Source organism: Eubalaena glacialis, chromosome 20 (genome assembly GCF_028564815.1).
Source record: "Eubalaena glacialis isolate mEubGla1 chromosome 20, mEubGla1.1.hap2.+ XY, whole genome shotgun sequence".
Taxonomy (NCBI): Eukaryota; Metazoa; Chordata; class Mammalia; order Artiodactyla; family Balaenidae; genus Eubalaena; species Eubalaena glacialis.
The window spans coordinates 15,694,787-15,701,690 of NC_083735.1; the positions used below are offsets into that span (position 1 = coordinate 15,694,787).

The 6,904-nt window shown below is 33.6% G+C and overlaps 1 pseudogene; it reads right to left on the reverse strand.

The window, feature by feature from the left end:
• Positions 1-259: 259 nt before the first annotated feature.
• On the reverse strand, positions 260-642 carry LOC133081339 (large ribosomal subunit protein eL33-like; annotated as a pseudogene).
• Between the last annotated feature and the right edge of the window lie 6,262 nt (positions 643-6,904).

Genomic DNA, 6,904 nt, shown 5'->3' on the forward strand with positions numbered 1-6,904 from the left:
AGGGGGCAACTCTTGGCCTATTTTAAATATCCTAAATTAACTTTTTCCTTCACTACTCTTTCTCCCTTACACAACCACACTGCCAGTTAAAAAGAAAAATTTCCCTCTCATATCTCTATTGGGATAGGTGATAAATAAATCTCTTGATTGGTTTTTAAAACTTTTTTATTATTCATCAAATATTTATTACCTTGTATTCAATCAGTACAGTCCTATGCTAGACACTGAGATGAGAATGGTTCTATTTTTTTATTTTATTTTTTACAAGGGAACAAATCCACACTTTTATTTATTTACTTTTCAGTAAGTTTAAATCTTTGAAGGGTACAGCATCACACGAATTCTGTGTCCAATGGCCTTAGTAGAAAGGTTGCTTCAGAATTTGGCATGAACCATGCCACTGTTGCCATGAGCACGAGTTATCTTTCCCCAGATTACTCTGGTTTTGTTAGGTTTTCCACCAGGAGTTACTGTGTTCTTCTTTGCTTTGTACAGATAAGCACCTCTCTTGCCTAGACAGAATTCAGTTTCATCTCGAGCATACACACCTTCAGTTTTCAGGAGAGCTGTGTGCTCCCTCTGGTTCTGTAGACCCTGCTTATAGCCAGCAAGAATGGCCTTGGACCACAGCCTTCCAGACATATTTGTTGTTTTAGAAGTCCTGCTCCCAGCAGGCCTCCACAGGGTCCAAGATGGTTGAAAAAGAAAAGTATTTTTTTAATTTAAATTTAAAATTTTATTACGGAAATGACATTTAACATGAGATCTACCTCTTAAAATTTTTTAACTGTACAATATGTTATTGTTGACTATAGGTACAATATTGTACAGCACCTATTTAGAGATTATTCATAGATACCTCATACAAATGGAATCAAGCCATACCTGTCTTCTGTAACTGGCTTATTTCACTTAGTTTGTCCTTAAGCTTCATTCATATGGTCATGCATTGCAGAATTCCTGTCTTTTTTAAGGCTAAATAATATTCCATTAGATGTATATTCCATAGTTTCTTTACACAGTCATCTGTTAATGGACTTTTAATTGTTTCCACAACTTGGCTATTGTGAATAGTGCTGCAATGAACATAGGGGTACTACAACTTTTTGGATCCTGATTTCAATTTTTCTGGATAAATTCTAGAAGTGGAACTGCTGGATCTCAACGTAATTCTACTTTTATTTTTATTTGTTTTTTTAAAAATAAAAATTGTATATACTTAAGGTGCACAGCATGGTGTTTTGAGATATATACATATATATATAGTGAAATGATTACTACATTCAAGTTAATTAACATATCCACCTCCTCACACAGTTAACATGTTGTTGTTGTAAGAGCACCTGAAATCCACTCTCTGAGCAGATTTCCAGTACACAATCCAGTACCATTCACTATAGTTACAATGCTGTTAATCAGATCTCCAGATCTTATCCATTCTACATAACGGAAACATCATACCCTTTGACCAACATCTCCCCATTTCCTCCACTTCCCAGCCCCTGGTAAAAACACTGTTCTACTGTTTCTATGTATTCAACTTTTTTAAGATTTCACATATAAATGAGATCAGGCAGTATTTTTCTTTCTGATTCTGGCTTATTTCACTTAGCATAATGTCTTCCATTTTCATGTGTGTTGTCGCAAATGGCAGAATCTCCTTCTTTTTTTAAAGCTGAGTAATATTTCATTGTACATACAAACATTTCTTTACTCAATCATTCATCAATGGACACTTAGGTTGTTTTTGTATTTCAGCTATTGTAAATAATGCTGCAATGAATATGGGAGCACAGATATCTTTTTGAGGTACTGATTTAATTTTCTTTGGGTATATACCCAGAACAGGGATTTCTGGATCATAAGGTAGTTCTATTTTTAATTTTTTGAGGAACCTCCATATTGTTTTCCATAATTGGTATACCAATTTACAATCCCATCAAAAGTATATAAGGGTCCCCCTTTCTCCACATCCTCCCTAACACTTGTTACCTTTTTTGTCTTTTTGATAATGGTTATTTAACTGATGTGAGGTGAGATCTCATTATGATCTTGATTTCCATTTCTCTGATGATTAGTGATGTTGAGCACCTTTTCATATATCTTATGGTAATTTGTATATCTTCTTTGGAAAAATGTCTATTCAGCTCTTTTGTCCATTTTTTTATTTGAGTTTATTTTGCTATTGAGTTGTATGAGTTTCTTATATATTTTGGATATCAGATATATGGTTTTCAGTTACATGGTTTATCAGATTTATGGTTTTCAAATATTTTCTCCCATTCCATGGGTTGCCTTTTCATTTTGTTGATGGTTTCCTTTTCTGTGCAGAAATTTTTAGTTTGTTTATTTATTTATGCTTTCGTTGCCTAAGCTTTTGGTGTCGTATTCAAAAAATCATTGCCAAGGTCAATCTCAGGGAGGTTTTTCCCCTGTGTTTTCTCTTAGGAGTTTTATGGTTTCAGGTCTTATGTTTAAGTTTTTAATCCATTTTAGTTGATTTTTATGTATAGTGTAAGATAGAGGTCTATAGAACCCTGATTTAAACAAAATCCTTCCTTTCCTTCTTTCTGTGCACCTTTTTTTCCTTTACTTCCTCATTTCCTCCATTCCTTTCTTCCTAATTTGGTCAACAAACGACTAGGTGAAGATGTGAAAACACTGTCATCCATACAGTGTTACGGGCAGTGCCTAAGGGAGGCTTTCAGAATCTGAGTGGGGTTCCAGGGTGTCTGGGGGCTTGGGTGCACTGGTGGCAGCCTGGCCTGGTTATTCGAGGATGAGAGAGTTGAGGAAGATGTCTGAAGGCGGAGGTGAGTAGTGGCATTTAATGTGAAAGACTGAAGATTGAGTAGGGTGAGAACGGCATCCATGAGGAGTGAAGTGGTAGTTGCTAGTGTAGGGTATTCAGAAACCAAGCAGCTTGAGAAGTTTGTCACACCGGTGGCGGAGAGATGGGGAGGGTGGAGAGGAGGGTGATGGTGGCTTTGATATGAGTTGAGTACCTATGACGGTAACTAATCAAATAGTTATTTATATTGAGAAAAATTGAGTCCGATTTATTGCTGCTAGAAAAGGGAGTCACAAATATGGAAAAAAAGAAAACTAGAATGAACCCTGTAATGTTAGATTAGATATGGAAATATTAATGTGAATTTATAGTTTTCAATAGATAGATGACAAATAGAAAGAAAAAAGGAAGGAAGATAGGAAGGAAGGGAGGGAGGGAGGGAGGAAAGAAGGAAAATGTGGGGATAGGTAATGTAATTGTATATAACATAGTTCATATATATCCTAGCTCTGTCCTGAGAGAGCCTGGGAGCAGAGATACTCCAGTAGCAATGAGCATATCTTTCACTCAGATCTTGCTTTATAAATACCATTCTCCACTAAAAGGAACCAGAGCTCCTTGGAGAAATTTCCGATTCCTGGACTGGGGAAGGGAAGAAACGGATGAGCCAGGAACATTTTGATGTACCAGAAAGTAAAGAAATGTTCCCCATATGATGGAACCATGTCAAAAGGATACACAAACCAGCCTGAGATCCACACTGGTCAAATCTGGGACAATTTGAGCATTAAAATAAGTAATAATAGCAACATATTATAATCAATTGAATAAAACAGAAATCCACCAGTACATACAGATATGAATGCATGAATAAATGAATGGATGAATAAATGAATGAATGACTAAATGAGCAGAGGTGAAAGATTTTCGTAACAGTGGAATGCCAACTAATAAATAGAGGAGAAAACTACAGAATAAGAAAATCATCTGGCAATTATCACAGTAATAAGTAACTCAGCCAAAAACATCAATGCATGTAAAACATTTTGGTGAGAGTTAAATGATGCCCAAGATATTTCTATAAATTCAAAGAACTTCTGCGCAAAATGCTTATCAATTATAAAGGTAAAAGAGAGAATCTTTACAACTGGGGAAACCTGGAAGAAACTATTTAATCACGTGCTAATGTTTAATATCCCCAGTAATGGCACACATTGAATTTGCTTATCAGTTGATAGAATGCAGTGAGAATAATTTGGTATTACTTTTCTGATACTCCTGACAAAAATACTTAACTTAAATCTAGTCATGAAGAAAAATCAGACAAACCCAAACTGAGGGACATACTATAAAATAACTGACCTACAGTTTTTAAAAGTGTCAAATCATGTAAGTCAAGTAAAGATGGAAGAATAGATCCTATGTGAACAGGACTTAACAGATGTGCCAACTAAATAGAATTGGATTCTTTTCTAGAAAGGATATTATTGGAAAATGGTGAAACTTGAATAAACTCTGTAGATTAGATGGTAATAATGTACCCATGTTAAATTCCTGATTTTGATGGTAATAGCGCAGTTATGTGGAACAATGGCCTTGTTTGTTGGATATTCATACTCACATATTTGGGAAGCGATGGGGCATCAGGTTGGCAACTTAAAATGATTTAGGAAAAAGAAAAAATGCTCCTGGTATTATTCTTTTAGCTTTTCATAAGTTTAAAATTAGTTTAAAATAAAATTTTAAACACACACACACTACCCACACACAGTAGCACAGATAAAACTGGGGAAATCTGCACAAGATCTGTGGATTCTATCAATGTTATATCCTGGCTGTGATATTGTACTACAATTTTGAAAAATGTTTCCATTGAGGAAAATTGGTTAAAAGGTAAGAAGAAATTTCTGTACCGTTTTTTACAACTCCATGTGAATCTACTATTATCTCTAAAAAATGTAATTATAAAAAAATTTTTAAAAAGTTAGATTAAGGGAAGTAATGTTTACTGAGCATAACCTCTCACTGAATCTTTTTTTTACATTACTGTATTTTTTACTGAAGTGTAGTTATTTACAATATTATATTAGTTTCAGGTGTACAACATAATGATTCAATATTTTTATAGATTATACTCCATTTAAAGGTATTATAAAATATTGACCATAGTCCCTGTGCTATACATTACATCCTTGTATCTTATTTATTTTTTTAAGACTTTTTTAGTTATTTTTTAAAAATTTTTATTGGAGCGTAGTTGATTTACAATGTTGTGTTAGTTTCTTCTGTACAGCAAAGCAAATCAGTTTACATATACATATATCTACTCTTTTTTAGATTCTTTTCCCATATAGGTCATTACAGAGTATTGAGTAGGTCCTTATTAGTTATCTATTTTATATATAGTCATTGAATCTTTATAATGGCCTATGACAGTGGTATTACGCTTATTATACAGATTAAGGAAACAAAGTGAGAGTTTAAGTAATGTTCAAAATTTGACTGTTTGTAAATAGAAGAAATGGGATTGGATTAGAATTTTGTCTGGTTTTACAGCTAGAAGAAAATATTACTAGAAAAAAATCCAGAAGAAAGATTCTAAATATACCATATCACTGTTACTGATGGAAACTTATTAATAAATGCATGCTTTTATCAAATATAGGGCTAAAATTGAAAAATTAAATAATACCCACTAAATTCTATGGTCAGGCCATGGGGTAAATAATTTTGATTTATATGATTCCACAAAACTCAAAGTTCAATATAAATCTACAAATAATATTTTCACAATTCAACTACAAAGAGAATCCTAACATCCTAAATGGAACCCAAAGTGCATGAGAAATGTCTGGTATTTTCGTGGCAGACGTTACAATTTATAAACCGAATAGTTAACAGTAAATATGAAAGCACTTAAGAGGAGTATCTGAGTATAGGAATTAAAATGAGAAATAGGAGTAAAAGTACTGACCATCTAAGTAGGAGATTCTATTCTTTAGAATTAGCCCATGTTTAGTGCTGGATCTTATAGAATATGCTTTGTGAGGGAAGATAGATTCTTCTGTAGAAGGTGGGGCATCACAAGGCAAATGAAGTTAGTGCTGGTTATCTGTTCTCTGATGAAAACACGTTCAACACTGGAACTCCAGATGCAGCCCTTAGAAACATGACCTTTTGATAGAAACATTGCAGAAGAGGAATGGCTGTAAAATGGGGAAATACTCCATGTCCATATGTGGAAGCAAATTGGGAGAAAAATTACTATTTAGCAGTAATAAATACTATTAAAAAATATTAATTCGAGAGATTAGATCTTTTTCCTGGTCACAGTGAACATATTTCTGACTCTATCTCTGGCCCAAACAATGAAAAAAATAGATTGTGACATCTGAATCCATCCAGGAAAGTTCAAGAATGTAATTAACTTTCTCCTCAAACCTAACATAGAGCTTAGAATATTATTCACTGAAAGTATGCTTCAAAGATGAGGAATCATAATCATAACAGCAGCTGTTAGGTGGGCTTTCCTACATTTTCTAAAGTTGCCAGCTAGGAAAACTGATCTAGCTGAAAATCTAAAGACAGTTTGGATATATATATATACTAATATTTTTTAAAGTTTTTAGGCTACAACTCAAGGATTTTTAAAAATTTTATCTTCTGGGCATTATATTTCAAATGTCCATATTTATCCACCTGGTGTGTGGAGATAGCCGAGCTAAGTCCTCATGTTAACCTCTTACTTCCTATGATCATGATTAACTGGGAGATTTAAACCAAAGCCCCTTTTCTACTCTTTTAAAACACAAAGAGTGCTTAACAAAGCTATACTTAGTGTCTATGAGAATTACTATCTAGTGCATTTAAATACTGTGCATTTAAATGAATAATACATAATTTACGTCAGAATTTTTTTTTACAAAGTTAAGTGTATTAAATACATTTTCCTCTAATCTTCCGTTATTATTCATGCTGATTTTTCCCTCATTCTTGAGTAAAATTAGCTCATCACAAGTCTTTATTGGGTCATCCTGATTTTACGGTACTTGTCACTGGATCCTCATCTGGGAATTAAAATACCTTATTCAAGTATCAAAACTTTTATAGCCT